The sequence below is a fragment of the Gouania willdenowi genome, chromosome 5, assembly GCF_900634775.1.
Source record: "Gouania willdenowi chromosome 5, fGouWil2.1, whole genome shotgun sequence".
NCBI lineage: Eukaryota > Metazoa > Chordata > Actinopteri > Blenniiformes > Gobiesocidae > Gouania > Gouania willdenowi.
The window spans coordinates 32,755,785-32,770,783 of record NC_041048.1 but is presented as its reverse complement, the minus strand read 5'-3'; the positions used below and the strand labels follow the sequence as shown (position 1 = coordinate 32,770,783).

At 37.8% G+C, this 14,999-nt stretch overlaps 2 protein-coding genes across 3 annotated transcripts in view; both read right to left on the bottom strand.

Moving 5' to 3' along the window:
- LOC114464078 (hydroperoxide isomerase ALOXE3-like) overlaps window positions 1-14,999 on the bottom strand; it is a 1,091,527-nt gene that overhangs the window by 395,460 nt on the left and 681,068 nt on the right. The gene's annotated exons all lie outside the window — the stretch shown is intronic.
- pdzrn3b (PDZ domain containing RING finger 3b) overlaps window positions 1-14,999 on the bottom strand; it is a 161,791-nt gene that overhangs the window by 13,478 nt on the left and 133,314 nt on the right.

Below are 14,999 nucleotides of genomic sequence, written 5' to 3'. Positions count from 1 at the left end.
TCCCTCATAGGAAGCAACAAGCCCACACAAATCCAACAGTGAAACTCTGAAGAATAATCATTACTGTCTTGCTTGTTTTACAGGGTCAGAGTTGGATCACTGAGAGGAAGACCTTGATTAGAAAGAGTCACTCTTTAATTAATTAACATCATTACCCTGGGTTTTGCGGAGGAGCCCTCATTTAGCCGCCTCATTCCTTAGCAGGGAATAAAATGCCCCCCCCCCCACCCTGACAGAGACAGTGGAGTGGGTGCCGGGAGGAAAGATTAATTCGAGCAAAGGCCGCAGTGTGTCGGGAAGAAGAGAATAATAAGTGTGGGTGAGCCACTTAAAGCCTCTGTGTGCTGATTAAAAACGAGAGAAGCGCTCGCTCTCAAAAGAACGTGTCACAGACTTCAACGAGATCTGACCCACAAAGACTCAAGGTAACATTTGTCAGCATCCCATTAAATCCCTTCAACGTTTGGAAACGCCTCGCTTTCTAATCCTGTCAGCTTTCACAGAAAAAAAAAAAAAAATCATGTTGCTGAGTTGGAGGTAATAGGCTAGGCTTTCCCTCTGACTATTAAGATTCTATTACTCATTCTATTTATAGAGTACAGGGGGCTGGAGCCAATCAGAGTGAACATGTAGACGCTGAACAGGTTTTTAATCGATCACAGAACTAAGGCAGAAATAAACAACCAAAAATGTAAACACTTGCTTTGAAACACAGTTGATAACTTTTATTAGGGGTGCAACGATTCCATTTGAATCACGATTCACTGTTGCCGATTCAAGGACAATTATTGGTTCATTGGTTCAATAGATTAAATCGAATTGATTCAGTAACTTTTTAGCCAAAATAATTAATCAACCACTGTGAGCGTGAAATAATACTGTACAGTACAGGCGAGCTTTCATAGATTCCTGATGTTTATTGTAAGGGAATGGTCTATAAATGTATCATAGACATAAACAAACAAGTAAACAACATTTCATGGCAAATGTATTCACATTCTAAATAAACACTTCAGTCTAAATGAAGAGGATGTTAACTTTTACGCTCTCATTTTCAATACTCAATACATTTTCAATAAAAATACACATCAGGTTTACCTGACTTTTCTGCTTTGTTTTTATACATAACAATAATACAATATTAGGATAAAAAAAATACCAGCAAGTGCAACCAACATTGTTTCAGGCTAAATGAGCAGTGGTTGAACCTTCTACTTTTCATTTCAACATAATGGTTATCATGAGACTTTCTGCCGAGCTAATGCTAACGAGCTAACGCTACATGTGCTTACATCCTTAGCTTCTGTACTTGTGAACGTAACAAAATAAATTATTCTGACTTTAATGTTTACTTGAAAGGTGAAGAAAATGAAAGTGATCTGTATATTTTTCAAATATAAAAAAATGGTGGCAGGCTTGGGTTTGTTGACCCCTGTGGAACCTTGGGTATCTACATAAGCAATTTTTTACTCTACAATGAGACTCATCCTAAACTGATAGGAACAACTACTCAAAGACTCAGTTGCATAAGTACTGACGAGGATCAAAAGACGAGAGCACATTACAGCAGTTTTAGTCATGCATTAAATCTCTGTGCATTTCAGTATTGATTTTAGCATTCTTTTATTAGTTTTTCATTGTTTAAATGGTCTTGGGCCCTCTTACTTATCTGATTTGCTTTTAGCCTATGAGCCTCTCTGGCTCTGGCCTTTTAAATGTTCCCAAAGTCCATACAAAAACTTACGATGCAGCCTCATTTTATTGCTTTGGTCGGCGCTCGTGGAACAGCCTGCCAGATCGCCTCAGGGCTGTGGAGTCAGTCTGTAAATGTTTTTAACAGAAAGCCCAAGACACACCTGTTCATCATGGCTTTTACCAGACTACTTTTATTTTGCTATCTGCTTCCGTCATTATGGCTTTTATGTACTTTTATTTCTCCAATTATTTATGAATGTAATTATTTAATGCATTTGACTAAATATTATAGGAAATAATTGTATAATATAAAGCAGTGGTTCTCAACTGGTCTGACCCTGAGACCAACGTTTTTTTCTTTTTAGAATTCAACCAACCAAATAGCTGTTGAAAACACATATATAGTCTTTTTTAAAAAAAAACATGAATCTATATATTTTCCCGTGCAACATGCATTTCGCAGCATGCCTGTGAAAAGAAAAGTTTCTTGCAAAATAAAAGACAAGTCCAACATGAGAGACATTAACTATTTATTTATTTTTGACCAGCTGTCCGCGACCCACCCTGTACAGGTCCGCGACCCACTTTTGGGACCGGACCCCTGAGTTGAGAATTGCTGATGTAAAGCACCTTGTGATGCATTTTTCTGTAAGAAACACACTATGTAATAAAAAAAGTATGTTTGATCAATCAAGAGTTGACTAAAACCTCAAGATTAAGACAAAATATCGAGCAGAAGTTATAAATAAAAAGCACAGGCTTAGTTAGCTACACAAGCAGCTAGCATGTCACATCCTACTAGCTTATTTTATTTATAAACTGAACTTGATTCTTAGATGTTTACAGAGTTTTGATAGAATCTTAGGGTTCTTATTATTCCCCCAATGTCCTTCTATTCTCTCTGTTGTACACACACATTTTCATCTTTCACAGGAAAGAAATACAACTTTCTGGCACAGGTCTTTCAGGGTCATGGGTCATCATTACACATGACATGAATCCTACCGTCATCAAACACATTGGCAAGTCCATGTTTCAGGAATACATTTCTGATAAAAACATGTCAGTAAGGTGCATTTCCCTTTGGCTGTAGATGGCTCATTTATATTCATGACACAGTGCGGACGTAACTGGTCTTGGACATCTGGGGTAACAGAAATATAAATATACCTAGAAGGAAGGATGGCAGCGTACATCCACAAACTCAGACAAAGTGAACTCTGAACACATATCTGTGACGAGGATTACATTCAGAAACCATAGGGAAGCCTTTTTGAAGAGAACAAGGCAGAAAAAAGTTAATGGAAAAATTTGGAAGAGATGATGTCGCTGGTAACTAGAGCTGATTATTGCTAATCTCGGCTCTGCAGGATAATTGGATCATCACTGCGACGTACATTTTTCCAACATTAAAACATGGAGTGAAAATGATAGGCTACTTTCAAACAGTTTGTTCTGAATAATACATTAGTGAGAAAAGTGAACTAAAGCATTTTCCTTCCTGACTTATGTAGGAGGACGAAAGGTTGTCAGGCCATTGGAAGGTTTGTGACTTAAGGAAGTACTTGCAGGTTTTGTGCTAAAGAAAATAATCTTTGACAAATTGTTAAAAATGGAAATTTAAAAAATTGCCTACACTCGAAAAGCAAACGTGAAACATGAGACAGATAACACAATATCTTCAAAATAATAAATCTGTGTACCCTTATTTTTTTTGGTTATTCTGTTTTAACACCAAATCAAAATAACAAATAAACGGTGTGGTTATTTTGTTTTACTGACTTAAAACCAAAAGCAAAAACTGGACAAGCAGCATTTTTCTGTTTTGAAATTAAATTAAAAGGAACCAGAGGTGGTGTAATGACTCTACTGGTGCTCCTTGTTTCTTGTGATCAACTTCCGTGTGGTTGAAGGCTGCTGTTAGTGGCTAGCGGTATTAAAACGTGCAAAAAATACATTTTCTACTGCCTTCAAAAAAGCTGTAATTGTTTCTGCAAAGATGTGAAAAAAAGTTCTCACATCTATGCATCACAGTCGAAAGTCAGTCACCTGTGTATTTAGAAACTATTTACCGTAACACTGACCGTAACACTGTTAGGTAAAGTTATAACTCTAACGAAACGTCATCGACACATAAATTACGCCTCTTTGCCATCGGTGTGAGGTGGACAACATGCTATAAGATCATTTTTATCAGACACAGAGTAAAAAGTCTAAGTAAAAGTAAGAGAGTAAAAGTCCGCTGCCATCTGTGGATCCCTTCTGTGTGGAAAGCTTAAAATATGAAGCTCCCATCCATAGTTTCCTCGTAAATATCCAAATATCACACAAACAGAAGATTTCATTTTTAAACAGAAAAACGCTGCTTGTCGGGTTTTTGATATTTCTGTATTCTGTTTTGGTTTAAGTCAGTAAAAGAAAATAATCACACTGTTTATTGGTTATTTTGATTTGGTTTTAAAACAAAATAACCAAAGAATGAATGGTACACAAATTATAATAAATGTATACATTCCAAAACTCAGGTTTAGGATAGACTTAATGCCAAAATAAATAAATAAGACAGACATGACATATATATCAAGTCTCCTGTGTCCACGTCACACTGCAATGTAAAAAATGTAATATCCAATGTATAATACATTTCTCCTGGTATCAGCAGGTATTGAGGCATGAAGTCCATCAAATCTTACAAATACTGCCACTTTGCTTCCCACAGTGAGCCATAACGTTGCACATCAGCTGAGGAATATAAGTGCCTTCATGCTTTCATCTCAGCATGGGGGTCTCTCAGCCACAGCCAGACCTGGTTGCTGGGATTCCTGGGGCAACTTGAAGGCAGCGACCCAGAGACAAAGCCTTTAACCCCTTCTTGTTCATCCCTGGAGCCTTCTCCAGTCAGGCGAAAGGAGCGGGAGGAGGTGAGGGTCTCCTCCCAGCTGTGGAGGGGCCTCCATTCACTTAGTTCACCTCTGACACGGGGCGACCCAGCAACACACCACACACCACACACAACAAACACACAACACTGTCCTCGACGACAATACACAGTCTGTCTAGAGCTCAGTACTCCAGTGTCTTGTCATAAACCAGGGGTGTGGTTCCCAAACAGGGGTACGTGAACCCCTTGGGGCACTCGGAAAGATTTAACAATTAATTTAAAAATAATCGTGAAATATTCGTAGTTATTTTTTAGGCTATTTTTTTTTTTTTTGAACAAATTCACCACAAACTTACAATTAAACTATTGCTTAATAAAATACTATATTTTCTTGTTCTGGTCATTTTTTGAATCAGGATTATTTTATGTTGTAGAGGCCATATTATCACACTTCTGACAATAATTCAATTCAGCTTTGTTTTGTGTTTGTTTCAGTCTAACAAAAATATTCAAACATAAATCACAATTTAAAAATATATATAACAAGACTGAAACAGGCAGAAGCAAAAAGCTTATATGCCCAACTTTATTGATATAGTGCAAATTACAACAAGTGTATAGGAGACAATAATTAGCTATTTGCTTACTATGTAGGTAATCACATAAAAGTTGCATGGTCATTTTTAAAAAAATAATTCCACTTTAAATTACATTTGTAGATTAAGCCTTAGGTAACCAATGTTTGAGACACAGTGAGGGGTTTAGGAGAGCCCGCTGTTCCACAAACAAAAAAGCTTATGAAATTATAGAGATTGTACTTATGATATGAAGAGGGGGTACACATGATTTGACTAAAATGCAAAGGGGGTACACTGGATGAAAAAGATTGGGAACCACTAGCCTACAGGAAAATGGACAAAAAATGTGTACGCTTTATTGTGCATGCAAAAAATGTCATAATGCTTGATCTAAATAAACAAAATATGTAGTTTAAATAACTACATAACTGCTGTACTAAGACATTTAAAGTTCCATTCAAGTTATTTCAGAGTAATATTAATACAAGCAATTACAAGCAACAAGACAATTGTGTTTTTCATCATTCATTTATCTTGTAGAATATGGCATCACAGATGGCGGAGAAGACAGAGATTTTGTTGCTCTGTTGTCGTGTGGTAAATGAGGGGCGTTCAAATACCGTCAGAAAGTTTATTTTTAAATTTTTTTTAATTTGTATTCGGGGCTAATTAAATAATATTTTATTTACTTTACTTTAGCTCCGAATATAAAACAGCCTAGTGACGCACTGTGAAACAAAACAAGAGTCTCTTTACACAATATTTCTACAGCCCAAACATAAACTACTGTAATTGAACGTGATGGAAGGCTGGGTTTGACTGTGGAAATGAACCAGTGGATATTAATTGTGACACAATGATGACTGACGTGCACAAATAACTGTCAACCCCTGCTACATCCTCCGAGGGGGAGGTGGGGGGGGTGGGGCTCCCGTTAAACCCATTTTAATGACCCTCTGTAAAGGAATACTAATTAGGTCTTCATCAAACGTCCACCGTGCCGTGTGCGGGGAGACATTTACACAGCTGTGGCTCAGTTGTTCACTGCCTATTTTCTTTAATTAAAACATCTCAGTTGACCTCTACAACAGGAAGCGTTTCCCTCGTGGTTCAAACCACCGTCGCTTTAGATTCTCCTCAACAATTTATGTGATAGCTACGACGGGCCTCACCCTGATAAATAGGGGCAGCAGGGGTGAACGACGCCATCAGTCACAATGCAGCACAACCATTTAAAGGGTGAGGACATGACAAATTGAGATATTAATGACGGAAAATTAATGTGTGTCCGTGTGCGTACTATATAGCTAACCTTCAGCAAAAATGGGTCATTTATGATGTATCTGGCCACTTTAGATGAATAATGACCTCATCACACTATTTCCTGTTGCCATTTTTAATAAAATCATGTAGGCCTACATTACTGGCAAAAATGAAAAGTAATTAGACTAAATATTAGCAATTGCAGGATGAATGTAAAGTTTTAGCCATAAGTTGGCCAACACTTAATTAATGAGTAAAACAATGTGAATGACTAAATATTTTGGGACGCCTTTGGTTTAAAACAATGCAACACGCATTGTTGTTGGATTCAGGCTGTCTTACTCACTTTAAATAATACTAGTGCCACTCACACACCTTTTTGCTAACCAGCAGCTAACTAGCCTGAAGAATGTTTCTTTTTAGGACCACCATAGTCATTGCAATGATATCTTAAGACCAGAAACCTAGTCTCCAGGTAGCTCTAACATCCTGTTAGGATATCATTTGCAGATTTACACTCAGTTATTAATAACTAGTAACTACCATTCAGTTGATCAAATGTAGAATATTATTATTCCTACCCATTGCTGGTTAATGAAACTTCGAATAATTTTGGACTGTGCTTGAATGTCAATTCAAAATATAAATATATATAAAAAAAACCTAAACGTATGTAATTTTAGCTTGCGAGCCATTACGTTAGATCAATCTTTTTGGATCGTGACCCAATTTTGATATTAAGATTTTTTGGCCACCCTAAATACATTTTTTTCTTCTTCTAGAATTAGTTTTTGATCAAGTTTGTTATACTGTATTACAGTATAAGTAACAAGTTGTGCCAGCTCAGATATTTTTATATTGCACTTATTATTATTTATTATATTATTATTATTTATTATTATTATATTATTATTATTATTTTAACTAGATTTTTATTTGACATAGTGAAATGAGAATACAGTTGTTCAAGATTGTGGTTTTTTTTAATTAGTAAAGGAATAATAATAAAAAAAATATATGATATATAATATAATATCTAATTAAAATATATTTTTAGTCAGTCTTTTTTATTTTTATCAATTACTCGCAATTTCAGGTGACCCCATTTAAACTCCAGGCGACCCCACATGGGGTTCCAACCCCAAGGTTGGAAAACACTGTTAGATCATTGAGAAAAGGTAAATAAAGGTGCGGTGAATCAGTTTGATAGTGTGCTTTAGATAGAGGCTCTCACAATGAACCAAAGAAGCAAACTCTTTGTGTGCCACATTAAGAAGTAGTATTTTTGAATCATACTGCAAGAATTTATTTGAAAAATAAGCTACCGATCTGCCACTGAGTAACTGAGTGAGTCCGCTTTTATTCATACCTGAGTATTCAAACATGGCAGTGATTTTTCTTTATCTCATTTCAACCTCACTGTATAATATGTTGCATGTGACTGAGAGGGTATGTCTGTCAACTATGACCAGGTCATTTGAAAATTAGAATTCAGGCAAAATAAAGTTTAACTGTGCAGGATATTAAGACTATGTAACATTAGTCTTTGATACACACGCATTGATTCATGGAATAATCCCTTAATAAAGTGAAGAACTTCATTAAAGAGAGAATGTTTCATTTCCTTCAGGAGACGAAATAGGCTTTTTGATGAAGAAGAAGTTCATTAAAGAGAGCCTGTATCGTCTCCTTTGGGAGACCCAGTGAGACCCAGTGAGACCCAGTGAGACGGACAGGGTGGAAATGCAGCCATGCAAACGATGCCTTTGAGTGCAGCAGAAGGAACCCTGGGAACTTCACTCTATGGTCAGGCATTTAAAATGGCCTTGAGAGCTGGAGCTCACCTCTTCTTTCTGGTTGGATACACTGCTTAAACAAACTTCACAAAAATCCTCCAAAGCCAAGAAAAAAAAGAGCTGATGCTACGGAGTGCATTAAGACTTGAGGAATTATTTTCAGGGAGGCCCTATCGGGTGTTTGAGTGGCAGTTTGAACGTAGGCCACTCTCCTTGAAAAGGACAGATAATCCCTCTTTTATTTCCCTTATAAACATTCAAAGGAGAACACGTTAAATTCAAACAGAAGCTGATCACTTTCTCTACAAGTGAACTGAGACTTTCTGTAAGTGTCTTTGGGAATTTGCATCAGCACTTTTTTTTGCTTTGCTTCATCAGTGACTGGACAGTAAAGCCTGCATTGTGAGTCATAAAAACCTACAGTGTTTATTTACAGCAAGGCGTAAATAAACAGGATTATACCAAAGATGCTTTAAAACTAAAAAAATTAGACTCTGATGTACTTTTCCATGGCAGATCAGCTCAGTCTGCATTGTAATGCAGCGTTGGAGTCCAAGATGCCATAATGACGTTGTAAAGTTGTGTGTTTGAAGCTCTTCAACTTGTCTTGGCAACATTTATGTTTTAGAAAGGAATAATAACGTCATCAGGCTGCACAGTGCTGTCTATGCTACGTCAATGTTGGCTCAATCCAAATCATCGGCTCAACATTGTTTAGTAAAAAACTTGCTTTCAAAATTCTTCATCAAACTTAGGCTTGAATGAATGCACATGATCTGATGAAAAGAACATGCCCTTTATTCAAATGCCTCAACATGCCACGTCTGCTTATTACACAATCTTGTCTGTAAACTGTTATTTGTTCAACTAATAAGGGAAATAACAACACCCAGCATGAGGACTTTGAATAACAGTTTATCAAAACATTAGAAATATTAGTGCAACTCTAAAAGCAATATTTATCTGACTACTACAGTCAGATTGTGTAATGGTCCTCAGTTCTTTTTCATATACACAAAATAAACGTGCACGAACAACAAAAGAGTTGCAAACTATTTGCAGTTACATTTTTACTCAGTCATGCAAACAGAATTAGATTTCCACAAAGCACGGCAAACGTGGAGAACTTCCCTCACTGCTTCTCAGAACACTAATTGAGAGCTCAGTGAAGGTCTGAGTTCACTGAAAAACGAATATCAGCAATCAGCCTGAAACCTTATTTCATTTAATACTTAACCAACCGTTAACCAACGTATTTCGCAGTGCTACCACAGGCTTTCTTACTCCAGCAACCACAGTGACAAAGCCCTCTACAAAAAAAAAAAAAAAGATTAGATTTCTCTTCACTAGTGTTGTACAAGACCAGAATGCACGAAGACCAAGACAAGACCAAGACTTTTAAGAACCATGACAAGGTAAGACAGTTAACGAACATTCTTTCTTTTTCTGCAAAAATCTCAAATTTTGGCACATAAATCCTTGTTTGTATTTAAAAACCTATGATAAGTCCAGAAATATTTTAAATATATGAAAAAAAGGATGTTTATTTGCAGGCGAATAAGGCCTGAACAAAGTGTTCAGAGGTATTTCTAACAAGTAATACAATGGAGGCAGAACAACCAGTGAACTAACGGTAAATGTTTTAGGTCAAATTACAACATGAATTAATCAGGAACAGTTCCAAGTGCTTCCCCTTATTTTCACATGAATGAAGTTGAAGAATAGCAGATCAGTGATGGTCTCGACTGGTCTTGATGGAAAATCCCGTCCAGCCAGTCTGAGATCGAGACAAGTAAAATGCTCTTTTGAGGGTTAGGGTTAGACCTTGAGGTTTCGAGACCAGTCTTGGATACAGGAACAGTACTGCTAAAGCTAAAGCCTCAGGTTAAAGGATGTCAACTGTCTTAACAAGCCAGGAGGGAAAAATCAAATTTGTTCAGTTTTCACTTATCGCTAAACTATAAATGCAAAGGAGCTTCTTCATTGAACAACACAATTGTGACGCACCATGAGAAAACCAGGAACAACTCAGCCAGGGGGTGGTTTGAGTTATTTATAGATTCCAGAAGTGTGGATCCTAAACTTTCCAATAATGTCACACACATGAATTTTATAATATTTGAAAAAGTTCTGGCTGTTTTAATATTGTCACTCTCTAATGTTCACAAGTGAGAAAAACATCTTTAAAGCCCATGTCACGCTAAATCAACTTTAAACATCATAAAAGTGCTTTTTGGGCTTCATACACATGCCTTAAGTGTTTTTTTTTATTGATTCCCTCAATCGTTAGTTAGAGGGTGATTTGCTCCTTTCTTACTGCAGGATGAGCCCAAACACCTCGCTCCAATTTGATGACGCGTTCCCACTTTGATGACGAATTTGATGCAACACTGAGCTGGAGAAACTGCGCCTCCAAGAAGCTCTCTGCCGTGATTGATATGTAAACAGACACGCCCACAAAGGTGAACATGTCAGCATCCTTCGCGCAGTGCTCTGTATGTATTTTCTACAGTCTATATATGTACCGGCGAACGCCCCGCCCCCCACGCTCGTGTTTATAAAGCAGCATGAGCTCAGCTACGGAGTGGAGGGAGGAGGGCGGGCCGTCCTCTGGCCCGACATCACCGTGCGGGCAGGAGGAAGTCAGTCTCCCATTTATAGACACGCCCACTCATGAATATGCATAAGTAGGACATAAATCAGCCTGTTTGTGAGAGTTTCTCAGAAAGTGACTTTTCAGACAGGCGAGTTTGGGAAAATAAACCTCAAATACCATGTTTTTGGTGTTCTTAGAACAAATGGAGATAGGTGGAAAATAGCATGACATGGGACCTGTAAAGATTGTTAAGTTTTCGTCACATCAGAGCAGCCAGTTGGGGGGGGGGCAGAGAATATGGCTTTACATGGTTTGGAACAGCTGGCTTTATAACAGCCTTATTTGAGAATAGAATGTGTCTTACTTTAAGGTTTTTGTCCTTTTTCTCAGTTTCTCTCATGTTGACTTTTTCCTGGTTTTCTCATGGTGCGTCACAGTTACTAAAAAAACATTTTTTTTCTCCATTGATTGTGCTGCTGTACTTGGCCCGCCTTGACTAAGGCACAATTAATGGTGAGGGAAACTAAAGAATCAATTCATAAACTATTGTATTGCGATGGACTGTCAACAAGGGACAAAAGCAACCATTGCTCGACTTTGTTCTCAATGTAAACTGGGAACTGGATACTGCTGCAGTTATACACAATACTGGCTCCCACACCCTGCAGCTGCTTCACTGGGAGATCACTCTCGATCCAGGGTTGTCAAGTATATTCAATGGAAAACCTTAAGATTGTGCTTAAAAAATGTACTAGATGTTGTAAATCAAGTTACCCTCAATGACTGCCATAATGGCAGACTTACACTGCGCCACGTGCATGCATAGCAAACAGAAACACAGATGAATACATTGTGATAAGTCAGTCAGAAACACTACATGACTATGATAAAGCGCTATATAAAATCCAATGCAAGAAGCTTTAGGAGGTCGTGAAATGGAGCAAACGATTCATGCACCAGGTCACGTCACTTATGTTCATCACAATAGATAAAAATAGTAAAAGTTAATATAGAAAACAAAGCGCATAGTCATATAAATGTCACATCCACTCCTAATGTCTCTGTCCCTGTTCAGTGGCCCGCAAACAAGAAAATAAAATTGATGTAGTGAATATTTGACTCATATTAGTTCTATTTCTGCTCGTTATGTTCAGGTCACATGGCATAGACCAAGATTTCCCAACGCTCACTTGCACTAACCCTCATTAGTTGGATAAACAAGGAATATCAGATTGTGATATTCAGTTAATTGCACACGCAACATTAACGCTCCTGTTTTTGCATTTAGTTTGAGAAATGGAACAAAAACACATTTGTAGAGGATTTATAGCAAGTTTTAACTGAACAGTTGGTTCTTCTCAGGGTTGGGGTCAATTATGTATGTAATCGCGTGATTGGTAATTAATTACAATTATGTTGTAATTATAATTGTAATTGTAATCGAAAAAATCTGTTGCTATTGTAATCATAATTGAATTGTAATTGAGTTCAGATTATTGACTTTGTAATTGGCATTCAAATGCAATAAAAACTGTCATTTGCAATTTAATTAAATGCAAAACTGCGGAACTATGTTACAGTTCCATGGCTCAACCATATGTAGAAAACAATTATAAAAATATGTTTAACATCAAGTTTTCACTACCTGTAAGTTCTCTTGAGGATCATATTATTTACCTACTTATTTACTAAAGCGTACACCATATAATTGTGATAATCACAGCGGACAAGCATTTTTAACTTGTATAGAGGGATTCAAAGATGCTGTTTGAAGTTTAGGTAAAAGTTTCTCTCTCTCTGGGCCTCAGGACCGAGAAGTAAAACTTCAGTTTTGTCCCGATTGAGCTGGAGAAAGTTTTCTGCCATCCAAGATTTGATATCTGAAATACAGTGAAAAAGAGCATTCATTGGACTGGTGTCATCAGGAGACACGGAGATATACAGCTGTGTATCGTCAGCATAAGTGTGGACGTTTACTCTGTGCCTCCGGATGACATCACCAAGAGGGAGCATATACAGATTAAATAAAACGAAAAGGGCTTAAATGTGATCCCTGGGGCACGCCACATGTTATTTTATGGAACTTGGATGAGAAAATATCTAAACTTTCCATAAAAGTCCCGTCTGTGAGGTAGGAAAAAAAAACATTTGTAAACAGCACCAGAGAGGCCCATCAGGTGTTTTAGTCTGTTTAAAAGAATGGTGTAGTCTACGGTATCAAAAGCAGCACTTAGGTCCAGTAGAACAACACTGTTTGTCTTTTTGTGTCCTGGTTATACCTAATGTAATTTAAAATCTTGAGGAGGGCCGTCTCTGTGCTGTGGTTCACTCTAAAACCAGACTGGTACTTTTCAAAGATATTCAAAAAGTCCTACAATTATATAAAAACTACTTTTTCTAATTTTTGCTTAAAAATGTTAAGTTAGATATTGGACGGTAATTGTACAAATCATTCAAATCTAAATTGCTCTTCTTCAGAAGAGGTCTCACCACTGCTGCTTTAAAGGCTACAAGGAAGGTTCCCGTCTGAAGAGAGCAGTTCATCCCTGAAATATTCATAAACTGTTAAAAAATGAAGACGGGATTAGACCTAAAGGACATGTGGTGGGTTTTACTGTGGAGAAAACTCACCACATGTGGAGAAAACTGTCCGCTCTCCTCAGAGCACGCAGAGTCTGTTGTTTGCGAGGTCCGCCTGAGTATGTTTGAGCCTTTAGGAAAGCCTAAATTGCTAAAATCTCATTTCCTTGTAACAAACCTAAACAGAAGAAATAAGGACATTTGTGTTCGATAAATTATGATTTTGTTGCAATAACTTTGAAACAGCTTAAAATCCTGTTTGCTTCACTTGGCGTTGCTTTCGTAAAGATTAAGAATCTGTTGGATTAACAGGAGAGCTAAAATTGTGCAGTCTACCCATGTAAAACTGGCCTAATCTACTTTACAGTCTGGAAGCAGAAATTGTATTGCTGATTAGTCTCACTACACACAACACTATTTTATAGCTCCCAGTTATGAATTATTATGGGGTAGCAGCTTATAGCGAGCTAGGCTCCGGAACCACAGCTGACTTCCTTGCAGCTGTCCTGCACTATTGTCAGGACCTTGTTATGTCTCTGTTGTTCCCGTGATCCCCCTTGTCATTTGCTTTTGGACCGACAGTAAGTACACGAGGTCCTGCGAGCGCTCCCCCGTGGCAGCTTGCCACCTGCTCCAGTGTTTAACAGATGTGACGGCACACCAGGGCTGATTTCAGCCGTTATTAAAAACCGCACAATGTCAGGCTGGGGCGGGTGTGCTCGGCGTTGGTGATCTTTGCTTTTGTCTCTGTATGCCGGCTGTGTCAAGCCTCATTACAGGGGCTGGGGCCAAGCACAGTCTTTTTTTTTAATTTTTTTAAACAAGGCGGGGTGAGATGGGGGCATATTTGACTGTCACACAAAGCCAACTGAAAGAATGACTGTCTTGTACTAATATTTTCATCTTATTTTTCTGTCTGCCCAGTTAGGAAGGAGACATACTGTGACCATCTGGCACTGTGGCAACTTGGCTTCACGTGTCATCTTTGGAGCTTTCAATCGGGAATATGCCTAATTAAGCAGTATTACTTCAAAAAGCTTTGGAAAAATGCTCCAATGGGCTCATTTCCTAAGGCTCAGCAGATCAGTTCATTTAACTTCACGCTGCCTTTCTTTTTTTTTTCTTTACTGAAAATGGAAAAATCGACAGATAAAAGGAAAAAGAGTAAATAATACAAGCGATTTGGGACTCAAGCAATAATTTGTGTCTGTTCAACATGGATTAGGGCTTCAATAGCTGGCTTGTGCAGGAGCTCTAATTAAGTTTTTGGGTCTTCTAAGAACCGCAGCACGAAGCCACGGCCACAGCAGGCGCTACAGGAGAGATTAGGAGCCCTCAGACTGTCAAACAAAATTTCAAGGCCTTTACCTTGAAAACCCATGAAAAAAGCAGCTGAATTTTCCTTCTCAGCATGGTGCTTACCTCTGGCTTTGAAGGCAGGCTTGAGGGTTCACCTTAGATGTAAGGGTCAAGTTTAAAAGAAAGCCAAAGTAGACTTTTAATCATCATAATAAAATACAACAATATCCACCAATACAAATATTGGTTTTTAAACAAGTTTGATCTCTTCTGATGCATGAAGAAAAGGCACGAAATCAAAGAAACAAAAA